Genomic DNA, 13,280 nt, shown 5'->3' with positions numbered 1-13,280 from the left:
AAATATTGTTATTTTCCTTTCTGTGGTATCATGCACTAATTTAGGGTCATCAGGATATCCCCCAGGGCCACAACCTGACTTTCATGGCCTTGGGCACTTTTGCATTTGTGGGTTTCCACCTCCATTAAAAATATATTTAAAATTATATTTTGCAATTCCACTGGGATAAAAGCAAATATAATCCAGGCTGGATTAAAAATTAAAACATTTTTCTTCAACCTTCTATTTCTTATGACTTTAAAAGAAGTTAAGGGTTGGGCAAGGTGGCTCATGCCTGTAATCCTAGCACTCTGGGAAGCCAAGGCAGGTGGATCACTTGAGCTCGGGAGTTCAAGACTAGCCTGAGCAAGAGTGAGACGCTGTATCTACTAAAAATAGAAAAATTAGCCGGGTGTTGTGATGGGCGCCTATTGTCCCAGCTACTTGGGAGGCTGAAGCAAGAGGATCACTTGAGCCTGGGAGTGTGAGGTTGCTATGAGCTATGACACCATGGCACTCTACATAGGGTGACAAAGTGAGATTCTGTCTCAAAAAAAAAAAAAAAAAAAAGAAAGAAAAAAGAAAAAAAAACTAAAATATTTTCCTAAAAGTATCGCATGCCTCATGCCTCCAGGCCTAATGGAGAAGCCGGCCCTGCATGTGACTTCACTAACGATCAGGAAATCTCCTGCTGGGTAAAGTGTACCCCGTCAGTGATCTGTAACCAGGTGTTTAATAACTCACCATTAGGTTTATGTATACAGGACTCAGAGTCACCAGCAAGCTAAATGCAGACTCATTCATCCATTAGCCCAGAGGAGGGACAGAGACTGACGTGGTAAGAACTGGCACATTAAATACTAAGGAGTAAGGTCCATCATTTTGTTCTATTTAAAGTCGTTTATTTAAGTCTTGCTGTCTCTACGACACGGACGGACCTGGAGGATGTTATGCTGTGACATAAGCTCTGCATGCTGCATGGTCTCGCCTACAGGGGAATGGGAAAAAGCTGAACTCACAGAAGTAGTGAGTAAACAGTGGTTACTACCAAAGGCTGGGTGTGAGGGGGGTGGAGGAAGGGGAGATGTCGATCAAAGGGTACAAAGTTTCATTTAGACAAGGAATAAGCTTCCATGATCTATTGCACAGCATGGTGGGGCTTTCTGATCTGAGCCATTCTCACTGGGGTTAGGTGATATCTCACTGGGGCTTTGATTTGCATTTCCCTGACCATTCGAGATGTTGACCATTTTTTCATGTGTCTCTTGACTCTTAGACTATCTTCATTTGAAAACTTGGCTCATGTCTTCTGACCACTTTTTAACGGGGCTGTTTGGTTTTTCGCTTACTGATTTGCTTGAGTTCTTGTTTTCTTGAGAACCTTTTAGACTTCGCTCTGCTGACGTCACAGGTTGGTTGAGACTGTGCATTCCTCTGAGCCAGAGTGGTGTCTTCCCTCTGCGAGGTAATTTGATGTCTTCATCTAGTTGTCCAAAGAATTCTTTCCTTCTCTCTGAAGTTCAGCAACTTTATTCAAATGCCTCTCCAGATGGATGTTTCTTCAATATTTTACTCTTGGTCATACTGTTGTGATCTTTCAAATTAAAGAGCCAAGTGTTCTTTTATTTGGGGGAATTGTACTTGAATTACATCTTTATTTTTCACATTTATATTTTGGCAGGGATGTTAGATTTATTTATTTTTAATGACAGATAAAATTATATGTATTTACTGTGTACAACATACTGTTTTGGTATGTTTTGATATACACTCTCGACCAGCTATATGTATTTACCGTGTACAACATACTGTTTTGATATACGCTCTGGGCTAACTCTAACTAATTGACATATGCATTATCTCACATCCTTGTTATTCTTGTGGTGAGAACACTTCACATCCCTTCTTTGGCATTTTTTCCAGAAGGGAAAAATGTTACATTGTTACATTGTTAAGTTTACTTACCCTGTTGTACAATAGATTTCTTGAACTTACTCCTCCTACCTAACTGGAATTTTGCATCCTTTGATCCATGTCTCCCCAGTCTCCTCCCCAACCGTTAAATATCATTACTGTTGGGTATTTTGTTGTCTTCTCTAGAGACATGGATTATGTGTGTGTGTGAATTGCTATGTCTGTCTCGCTTTTCTCTGGAATCCTCTCACAATTCTTGGCTCTCGTTAACGTCATCTTTGCCATCTTTCTCCATCCTGCCATCCATCATCCGTGGCGTCCTTTCAACCTCAGCACGCCCCTTCCCGCTGCTCCCTGCCTGGGAGCAACTCTCTATAATCAGTTTATTCCTCATCCACCCCCTTCAAGGCCTCTCCCGGTCATGCGTAGCTCATTCTCTTATTTTACCAGGTCATCTCTGAGCTTTGAAGGTTGAGCTCTGGTTTTATGAAGAACTCAATTTTTAAAATAAGGTTCATTAAATGTTTTTTTAAGTCTTGCCATTAGGAATTGTTTAAAAGCTGACCTATGGTAGCGATGTCTTTGAGGCTTGTTTATCTGCCTATCCTTTTTCACATATTGCTTTTTCTGTAGATTCTGTGTTGGTTCCTGCTATATTCCTGCTCATTTATTAACGAGCTGAGCTCCAGGGCATACTGTATGCAGGGGTCTTCTGTGGTCTGTGGACCAGGCTGGATTTGGGCCAGAAGGAATTCCTCCTGCTGCCCCGCGAAGTTCCTTAGGATGCAGGGTTTCATGCGTGAGGATTTTGTCTTGTTTTAGTTTTAGGTTTGCAGTTTCCCCAGCCCCAGCCACAGCTGTCCAGGTGGCCTCCATGCTGTCTTTGAACACACCTGGGCCTACTCGCAGACTGCCTTCTGCAAACCCGGCATGTCTGTGTGGACCTCTTTCAGCCTCCTGGTTCCAAACTGGACTTGGAGGAGGTTGTCTTGCTACCCTGCACATTCATTTCCACATTTTTAAAGTTTGGGGTTTTTCCTTCTATTGGTTGAAGAGGGAGGTATCAGTGGAATGAGGAAAGGAAGGCTGCCCTTCTAACCGGGGCTGAAGCCAGGATGGATGCATTACACCCATGAGTGAGTGCGTGAGTTCAGTTATTACGCCTTTCCCTTGGGCGAGGAAACAGCCATCCTTTACTCCCACTTTTTTTTTTTCTGTGCACATCATAATTCCTACTTGCTCCTCAGAAACCTTTACTGATCTGCTTTGCTGTTGCCTTGGGCAGAAATACTCACCAGTTTCCTCTCATTACTCTCCCTGGACGAGCAGGAAGACAGTTTTGTTCTCAGGATCAAACTATAGTTTATCAATCACAAAGCAGGAGTTCTAATTCACAGTTGACACTTGTGTTTCTAACACAGACTATTCAGAACTCCGAGGACAGAAAATGTAATTGTCCCTTTAAACCTGCACCAAAAGCCTGTTGTCTCTGTAGATCTCCAGGGCCAGGCACAGCACCCTGCTCAGGGTAGATGCGCCGTACATATTAGAAACACTGTTTTGTGTGTTACAAGAACAGGCGTCCTTTGGACAAGCAACCGAGTATGCAGAGACAAGCACCTGGCACACGACAGTTTGGGGCACAGATGTGTGTGCTCCGTGTCAGTTGTACCGCTGTTGTTTTTTTATTTTTCTCACCTGCAATCTCAACCTTTGAGAGGACAGAGGGAGGTGTCACCATAGATTTCCCTACAATATCACAAAGGAAATGTTAAGAAAGCTTAATGTCTCCTATCTTTAATCTTATTTTGACATAGTCAAAAATGTCACATTTACAAAAATACATGAACTCTGAAAACTATATAACCAAGGATACAATGTAGGTAATGGTTTACCCTGCTCTTTTGTCTCTGAGGACTTTAACTTACTGGACCAAGATGAGCTCTCTTCTCCCTTAGTGCCTGAAGACAGAGGAACTGTGTTGCTGGTCTCAAGAGCCCACCCAGGGGCCTGGATGCCAACTGCAGCTGGGACCAGGCACAGCCGTCAGCTCACCACAGGTCCTTCTCCAATCCGGCCTTCAGATGAGACGCCACCCCTGGCTAAGACTTCAGCTGCAGCCTGTGTGAGACTTTGAAGCAGAAGATTCAGCTTAACTATGCTCAGGTTCAGACCCATAGAAACTGTGAAATCATGTGTTGTTTTAAGCAGCTCAGTTTGTGGCAATTTGTTACACAGCAGTAGATAGCTAATACAGCATCGCTAGGAAACCCACCCTTCCCAAACTTCTCGTACATGCATTAGTTTCCTAATGTATCTGTGACAATCTGCCCTCTTCCCCTTACATCCATGGGTCTCACATGCATGGATTCAACCAATCAGGGCTTGAAAAGTATTTGAAAAAAATCCCTGAAGGGATGGTTGCATCTGTTCTGAACGTGTACAGACTTTTTTCTTGTCAATGCTCCCTATGGAATACAGTATAACAACTATTTCATAGCGTTTATTTTGTGTTAGGTACCATAAGTGACCTAGAGATGATTTAAACTATATGGGAGGGTGTGCACAGGTTATATGCAAACTTGAGAATTTGTGGACTTTGGTATTCTGAAACCAATCTCTCGTAGACATTTAGTGACAACTGTAGTATACAACAGAAATTCATCTTCTCACAGTTAAGGAGGCTGAAAGTCAGCCAGGCTCTCTCTGAAACTTGCAGAGGAGAATCCCTCTTTTTTTCTTATTTTTGGTAGTTGCTTCAGGTCTTGGCATCCCTTGGTTTAGTGTTGTGTTACTGTCATCTCTGCCTCTGTTGCCACATAGTCATCCCCAGTGTTGTGTCTGTGCCTTCCCAGGCCACCTTTCTATAAGGACACAAGTCATGTTGGAACAGGTGTACACCCTACCCTCAGTTTAACTCATCACATCTACCCTGACCCTATGTCCAGACACAAGCACCTTCTGAACTACTGGGAGTTAGAACCTTATAGATATTCTTGGAAGTGGGTGAAAAAGTCAACCTATAGCATACGCCCAGGATGTCTTTAACTAGCATGCCATCATAGTTGGTGTTAAACAAGCTTAATCTGTTTTGACCACAGTGTTTTCCGAGGGAGTAAAGGTTTGTGTTATTCCTGATTCATGTAAGACAGATTAAATAAAAACTGAAAAGTGAGATGTGGCAGGGACATCCATCACTTAAAGCATTCAGCCAGCACTCTCAAACCCAGTGATGCATGGCTACAGAGTAAGTGCTTCAGCAGGTGACCTTTGTAATATTTCCAGTTGACATGGTTATTGCTCAGTGGAGGAGGGTGGCAGAGCATGAAGAAGGTGGCATTTTGTTTTTATCACTAATGTGAATAATCGAAGAGCTGTTAAATTTATGGATGTGGAAGATGACAAGTAGTTTAAGAGCAAATAAAATGTTTTATATTGTTTCCAGATGAATGTTTTAATAAGGATAAAAAGACCTTACATTTAGATATTGCACCACAGTCTACACTGGTATTTCTTCTCTAGCAATGTGCTTTCTACATTGTGGGTACCCAAAATGTGTCCCTGAAGTGACTCCGTGACCAGGCTGAGGTGCAGGGCAGTTCATGTAGGAGGTGTGCTCAGCAGGTGTTATCGTCTTCATATTCAGATGAGTGAGCGCAGACTGGCGACATCAAGATGCTCTGAAGGTCATTTCCAGGGGTTAAAACAGTTGATTCCTGGTCCAGACCAGTGTTGTTCAACCTTTTTTATCTCCCAGCACACTTGAACCTCTAGTTAAACTTCCACAGCACACTTAAATTATGTTGATCAACAGAAGAGTTAAAAAAAAAAAAAAGAATATACTCACTGTGCTTTGAACTTCTTTTGAAAATTATTTAATTAAGGATCTTTAGAAGTTTTTTGTGACATACCTAAGACCCTCTTCAAGGCACACTGGTTGAAAATCACTAGTCTAGACCCTTTGCCTTTAATATGCTGTCTAAGACAGCAGCAACAACAAAACAGGTGTGTTCATGGGGGAAGGGATCTGGGCAAGGATAATGTAAGCCCCAGAGAGGAAGAGGAGAGAGACAAGAGAGTGATTCTACACACTCTGAAAGGCACAGGTACGAGGCAGGGAAGTTTCCCGTGTCCATCTCTTTTCCCCAGTGAGGCACAGTCTAGAACAGATGTGTGTGTAAGATGGTGTAGGATGTGCTCAGGAACCTTGAGCCTTCCCTGGGCATTACAACAGTGATGGACTGAAGCATTCTAATCAAAAATCATGGTAGTCAGCATGCCTGTTAATATCAAAACTCTAAAGTCATCTCCAAGAAGGACCTCTGTAAGTTGGGCTGTGAAGACACAGTGGCCCAAACACACACTGCTTCATTGACTTTACGCACTTGCTCTGAACATTAAAGATCCCAGGAGTTGCCCACGCACACCGTGTTTGGAAAGGCATGTGGAAGATCTGCACCAGCCCCTCAGGATGGGGACATAGGAGGAGTTGTCAATGGGTTATTGGCAGATTTGGTCCTAATTTCTGCCCTTGCACCAAACAGCCAATGATCTTGGATAAGTCCTTCGGGACTCTGGTTTCTGTAGAAAATATGATACACTGAACATGGTCATATGTCATGTAGTGTATCATGGTCATGTATCATGGTAGTATATCATGGTATATCATGGTCATATATCATGGTAGTACATCATGGTTGTATATCATGGTAGTATATCACGGTCATGTAACATGGTCATGCATCATGGTACTGTATCATGGTAGTATATCATGGTAGCATATCATGGTCGTATATCATGGTAGTATATCATAGTAGTATATCATGGTCATATATCATGGTAGTGTATCATGGTCATGTATCATGGTAGTATATCATGGTCATGTATGATGGTTGTGTATCATAGTAGTGTATCATGGTATTATATAATGGTTGTGTATCATGGTGGTATATCATGGTTGTGTATCATGATAGTGGATCGTGGTTGTGTTCATAGTCATGTATCATGGTAGTATATCACGATTGTGTACCATGGTCATGTATCATGGTAGTGTATCATGATGGTGTATTGTGGTCATGTATCATGGCAGTATATCATGGTAGTATATCATGTTCATGTATCATGATAGTGTATCATGGTAGTGTATCATGGTGATGTATCATGGTCGTGTATCATGGTAGTATATCATGGTTGTGTAGCATGGTTGTGTATTGTGGTAGTATATCATGGTAGTATATCATGGTCATGTATCATGATAGTGTATCCTGATAGTGTATCATGGTCATGTATCATGGTAGTATATCATGGTCATGTATCATGGTTGTGTATCATGGTAATATATCATGGTCATGTATCATGGTAGTGTATCATGGTAGTATATCATGGTTGTGTATCATGGTCATGTATCATGGTAGTATATCATTGCAGTGATAGGCAGCCATAAAAGACTTAAGCAATAAAGCACATGTTGGCTCTGGAATGGCAGGTATGGAATAGGTTCTGGGCTTCCTTGAACTTGGTGGCTCCATCTCCAGGACTTTGATTCTCTCAGCTCTGCCTTCTGCCAGGTGGCGAGAAAATGTATCCTGAAGCTTCCAATATGCTCTCTCTTACTTATCCCTGGCCTGAACAGATTTGTTTGCCCATGTCTGGCCTAGTCACTGCAAGAAGCTTGTATTTGCAACATGGGCTCAGACCACATTGGCCTAAACAGAGAGACAGAGGGAGACAGAGAGAGAAAGAGAGAGAAGGAGACAGAGAGGGGGGAGGGGGAGGGGGAGAGAGAGAAACAGAGAGGGGAGAGAGAGACGAGGGCATCAGAGAGAGGGGGGAGAGAGAGACGAGGGCATCAGAGAGAGGGGGGAGAGAGAGACGGGGCAGAGAGACAGAGAGGGGGGAGAGAGACGAGGGCATCAGAGAGAGAGGGGGAGAGAGAGAAACAGAGAGGGGAGAGAGAGACGAGGGCATCAGAGAGAGGGGGGAGAGAGAGACGGGGCAGAGAGACAGAGAGAGGGGGAGAGAGAGACGGGGCAGAGAGACAGAGAGAGGGGGAGAGAGAGACGAGGGCATCAGAGAGGGGGGAGAGAGAGACAGGGCAGAGAGACAGAGAGAGGGGGAGAGAGAGACGGGGCAGAGAGACAGAGAGAGGGGGAGAGAGAGACGAGGGCATCAGAGAGGGGGGAGAGAGAGACAGGGCAGAGAGACAGAGAGAGGGGGAGAGAGAGACGGGGCAGAGAGACAGAGAGAGGGGGAGAGAGAGACGAGGGCATCAGAGAGAGGGGGGAGAGAGAGACGGGGCAGAGAGACAGAGGGGGGAGAGAGAGATGGGGCAGAGAGACAGAGAGAGGGGGAGAGAGAGACGAGGGCATCAGAGAGAGGGGGGAGAGAGAGACGGGGCAGAGAGACAGAGAGGGGGGAGAGAGAGATGGGGCAGAGAGAGAGAGGGGGAGAGAGAGACGAGGGCATCAGAGAGAGGGGGGAGAGAGAGACGGGGCAGAGAGACAGAGAGAGGGGGAGAGAGATGGGGGAGAGACGGGAGAGCGAGGGAGAGAAAGAGACATGGGTGGAGACAGACAGAGGGAGATAGCGAGAGGGGGAGAGAGAGGATGTGGAAGAGACTTCTATTTCAGAAAATCTCTAAAGTTTCATCAAACTCTAAGGAGTCAATAAGTTTTATAAAATCTTCAAAAAACAGAAAAATTAAGAAAACCAAAATAGAGGCATAATATCAAAGAAACAATAATTCCCAATGATTTAGCTAACTATCCCCCAGGTCTTCTAGTGATACTGTGTACAACGTAAGGACCAATGTCTACCGGCTCTTCATCAACTTCTAAAAGGATGTGGTATTGAAACGTCACTCTCCTTGTGAAGATTCTGCGAGAGTGAGCCTTTCCTCATGCTATATGGTGTTGCTGTCTCTCCCTAGGGAGGGGCATTGCCATGAAGACGCTAAGAGGAGAGAGTTGAAGATCTCCACGTTGTTTTATACTCTGCAGTGTGCTCGTGTGCACTTGTGTGCATGGGCACGCATGTGCATGTGTGTGCAAGCCTGTGTCCATGAGTGTTTGCATTCCTCTCTTAGAATCATAAAGTATTATTTAATAGTTATTAGCCAAAGTATTATAATAATGAATTTCTTATTTGATTGCACTAATCAGCTTCTTTCTAGACTGAATTTTTAAAGCCATTGTCAGACTCCAGGTCAAAATGAGACATTATTAAGAAACGCTGGACAGGCCATTGCAGTACATGCAGATGTGCCTCAGCACAATAGTTGGTTGGGTAATACTGCTGCGATTTCTTCAATTGTTTCTAATCATAACCTTGCAGGTCAAGATACACACAGTTGTTTATATAACAAGCAAATGTTTTATTCAACTGAACAAAGATGAGGTCAACGCCTGGTACAATTGCACGTGTTTAATGTAATTATGACATTTGTGATTGTTATTTGGCATGATGCTGACTTCCGATACCACCCTTGGGCTAAACACACAGAAAGCCGTGTCCAGATGATGTGATTTAGCCACACTCAGCTCAATGCCGGTAAAAAAAAAACATGCAAATAGTCTTTGCATGGACCATTTAAACAGGAGCACAAGGATAGGATCTTGGAAATCCCCCACTCTTCTTATCCATGATATATCACAAAGCGTGACGAACAGTCCCAAGGAAAAAATAATAGATGATAACAAAATATAAGTAGAATCTCAGATCTTTGATGCCAGATAAACGTACTTTTCAGTAACTTCTCTGTGCTCACTTACTCAGAACAAAGATATCCAAAGACTTCCTGGGCTAATGTTGCTGCCAGCAACAATCACGCTGATTTTATGAAGTGCAAAGTATTAAAGAAACTACTTTTGTTCATAGTGCTTAAGGATGATTTGCTGTATTTCAGGATTTGCTTTTAGAGTTCAGACCAATAAAAGGAAAACCACAAAGAAGCGCATTTTTAATACACATCTGGCACCAAAATTAAGGGATGTGAGCTAATTGTGACTAAAATATATCTGATGAGTAACCCAGACGGCCTAAGTACTAGGGTGAGCCTGGTTTCAGAAGGCTGTTTTTCATGCTCACAAGCATAGCATTTGAAATCAGTGTTATAGAAATGAATCATAGTTATTACATGGCTTGTGCCAGCTGGTATAAAATAATATTTACAGAAATTACAGGTTTTGAGCAATAGTCTTCATGCAAGAAAGTCACGTATAATGCCACGGCTGAGGGTGTAGCCTCAGACCTTGTACTTCCACCTCTAGGAAACATTCCTAAGGCAATTATCTGACACTCAAAGTCTATGTGCAAGTATTTAATTTCTTATTATTTATTGTAGTTCAATTTTCATATATTAAGTATTTCATAATAAAGAATTGGTTGGCTTGCTTATACTACAGAATAGTATTTACTCATTAGGAAAAAATGTTTATAATATTACAAGGTATGGCTGGGCACAGTGGCTTACGCCTATAATCCTAGCACTCTGGGAGGCCAAAGCGGGTGGATACCTTGAGCTCAATAGTTCAAGACCAGCCTGAGCAAGACCAAGACCCCAGCTCTACTAAAAATAGAAAAATAACTAGCTGGGCATTGTGGTGGACACCTCTAGTCCCAGCTACTTGAAAGGCTGAGGCAAGAAGATCTCTTGAGCCCAGGAGTTTGAGGTTGCTATGAACTGTGAGGCCGTGACACTGCCCAGGATGGAAGAGTGAGACTCTGTTTCAAAAAAAAAAAAAAAAAATTACAAGGTAATAGTTTCCTGTGACTGTCATAACAAATTACCACCAAGTGGGTGGCTTAAAACAATGGAAATGTATCCTTCCACACCTGTGAAGGCCAGAAGTCCAAAATCAAGGAGCCCACAGGACTGCTCCCTCCAGAGACTCTAGGAGAAGATGCTTCAGACTCTCCAGCTTCTGATGGCTCCAGGGGTCCCTTGGCATCTCTGTTCTGTGGTCCTTCACTTTCTGTGTCACTGTGTCTTCTCTCCTTTGATAAAGACACCTGTCCCAAGGTTAGGATCCCCCTGCATCCAGGATGATCTCATTGCAAGATCCTTGGCTAGATTATACCTGCAAAGACCCTATTTCCATTTAAGGTCACATCACAGACTCTGGTTGAACCTGTCTTTTTGAAGGTGGGTGAGGGGCACAGCTCGACCCACCGTGATAGAAAGAGAGGCAGTGTATGCACACATCAGTACGTACTGGGCACTTACGTCTACAGTGTGGCATATCCTAACCAATGATGTTAGCCTATCTTAGGACTGGAATCAACCAGAGAGTATTTTGCTACCCAGGAGTGGTTAGTCCACCAGCTCTCCCATTCTTGGTCAGAAGAGGTTTTCATAATCAGTCTTTAAGGGAGCACAAGAGGAGAATTCATGTGGATTCTTGATGAACTTTCATGTTTTTTAATTAAATGCTTCCTTATACAATGCAGTGCATCTTCTTGAAAATCTGAATTTTGCTGCCATAGACACTGACTCATAAGGGGTGAGAATGGAATGTTTCTGGGCTGTGGCTCAAAAGGAGAAGCAGCAAACTCACCCCCTCGGAGGCACCAGGGAGGCTGACCCAGCAGGGGAACAGGAGGAGGGAGGTGTTGTGGCCGAGCGGTGGGAAGGGAGAGCAGGGCGTTGCCCCCCTTAGCAAACTGCACCACGTGCCCGCAAGTCAGATGCCCACGGCCACTACAGAGCCGCCTTTAGGGACCCAGCTTTGGTTGTTTTCCTCTCCTGCTACAGTTTATTCACAAGGCCATTACCGCCTCAGCAGCCTAGCTTAGAGAAAATAAGGCTCAGGTTTCCCATTTGTTCATTAATTTTGCTTTTCCTTTAGAGGTAAGGTTTTATTTGCCTTCTCCAGATGCCAATTTTCTGTTGAGGGAGAGCCAAGGGAGTGTCTATTTGGATATCAAAATAAAGAATGCTGGGGGGTGGGCAAAGCGAAACTTGGACCCAGAACCCCAGTTCTTTGTTCAATGCCGTAGGCTGAAAACTCCAGCCCTTCAGCCTAAGGAAGAGGAGTGCAAATGGCAACAGGCCAGTGCTTAGTGTGGTCCTTAGTGGGGAGGTAAATGACTCCCCCGCCCACCTGTGCAAAGTCTCACAATCAGACTCAGAGAACCAAGTGGCTCAGTTGGCTTGTGGAGCCACATCTGACGCACAGATCCAGGGCCGGTGGGACAGCAAGGTGGGCTTGCAACAGCTCTGTAAGCAACTCACACTGGCAACATCTGATGGCCGAGGGTGGCTGTCATCCCCTCGCTTCCTGTCTGTTTGGAGAACTTGCAACCCCACTGATTTGTTGTGTTTTGTTTTGTTGGGAGGGGAGGGGAGGGGAGGACGGAAGTCAGAGAGTGACGTGTAAGTCCTGATTTTGCCTCTCCCTAGCAAGGGAACAAGTTTTTCTATAAGTCATCTTTCTTTACTGATAAAATTAGGATAGTAGTGTTGACTACCCAATAGGGTTATTTTCAGAATTAAATGATATTATGCATGCAAAGAGCCTGCCTGGCCTGCAGCCCTGAATAAATGCAGCTATTGGGATGGTTTGATTGTGGTGGTTGTGGTAGGCTGAATAATGCCTCCACCTGGCCCCAAAGATACCCATGTTCTCATCCAAAGAATTCGTGAATCCAGTACTGTATTAGTTTGCTTGGATTGCTGTAAAAAAAACACCACAGTCTAGGCAGCTTAAACAACAGAAATCTGTTTACTTAAAGTTTTGGAGACTAAAAGTCCAAGATGAAGTTGTGTTGCGGTTTGGATTCATCTGGGGTCTCTGTCCCGGGCCTGCTAAGGAACTTCCCTCCATGCACGTCTGTGTCCTAATCACTTCTCTTACAAGGCTCTAGTCGTGTTGGATATGACCTCACTTTATTTTAGTTACTTCTTTCAAGGCTCTGCCTCCAAATACGGTCACATTCTGAGACAAAGGATCAGGGCTTCAACATCTGAGTTTTGGGGGAACACCTTCTAGTTCATAGCCATTACTTTACACAGTAGCAGGGATTTTGCAGGTGTTATTAAGTTAGGAATCTCAAGGGGGGGTGTGATTATTCTGTATTATCCAGTCAGACCCCATGTAATGACAAGGGTCTTTATAAAAGGGAGAGAAGAGGGTCAGAGTCGGGAGAAGGCCTTGTGGTAATGGGAGTGGAGGCTGGAGTTCTGCATTGTGATGAGGGAAGATGGGCCATAAGCCGAGGAATGCAGGCAGCCTCTGGGAGCTGGAAACGGCAAGGAGGCAGGTTGTCCCCTGGAACCTCCAGAAGGATCGCAATGCTGCCAACATCTTGATTTTAGCTCAGTGAGACCCATTTCAGACTTCTGTCCTAGAGAACCATAAAGATAATACATTTGTATTATTTTAACCCAC

This window comes from Nycticebus coucang, chromosome 7, assembly GCF_027406575.1.
Source record: "Nycticebus coucang isolate mNycCou1 chromosome 7, mNycCou1.pri, whole genome shotgun sequence".
Classification (NCBI taxonomy): Eukaryota; Metazoa; Chordata; class Mammalia; order Primates; family Lorisidae; genus Nycticebus; species Nycticebus coucang.
This window is presented reverse-complemented; position numbering follows the sequence as displayed.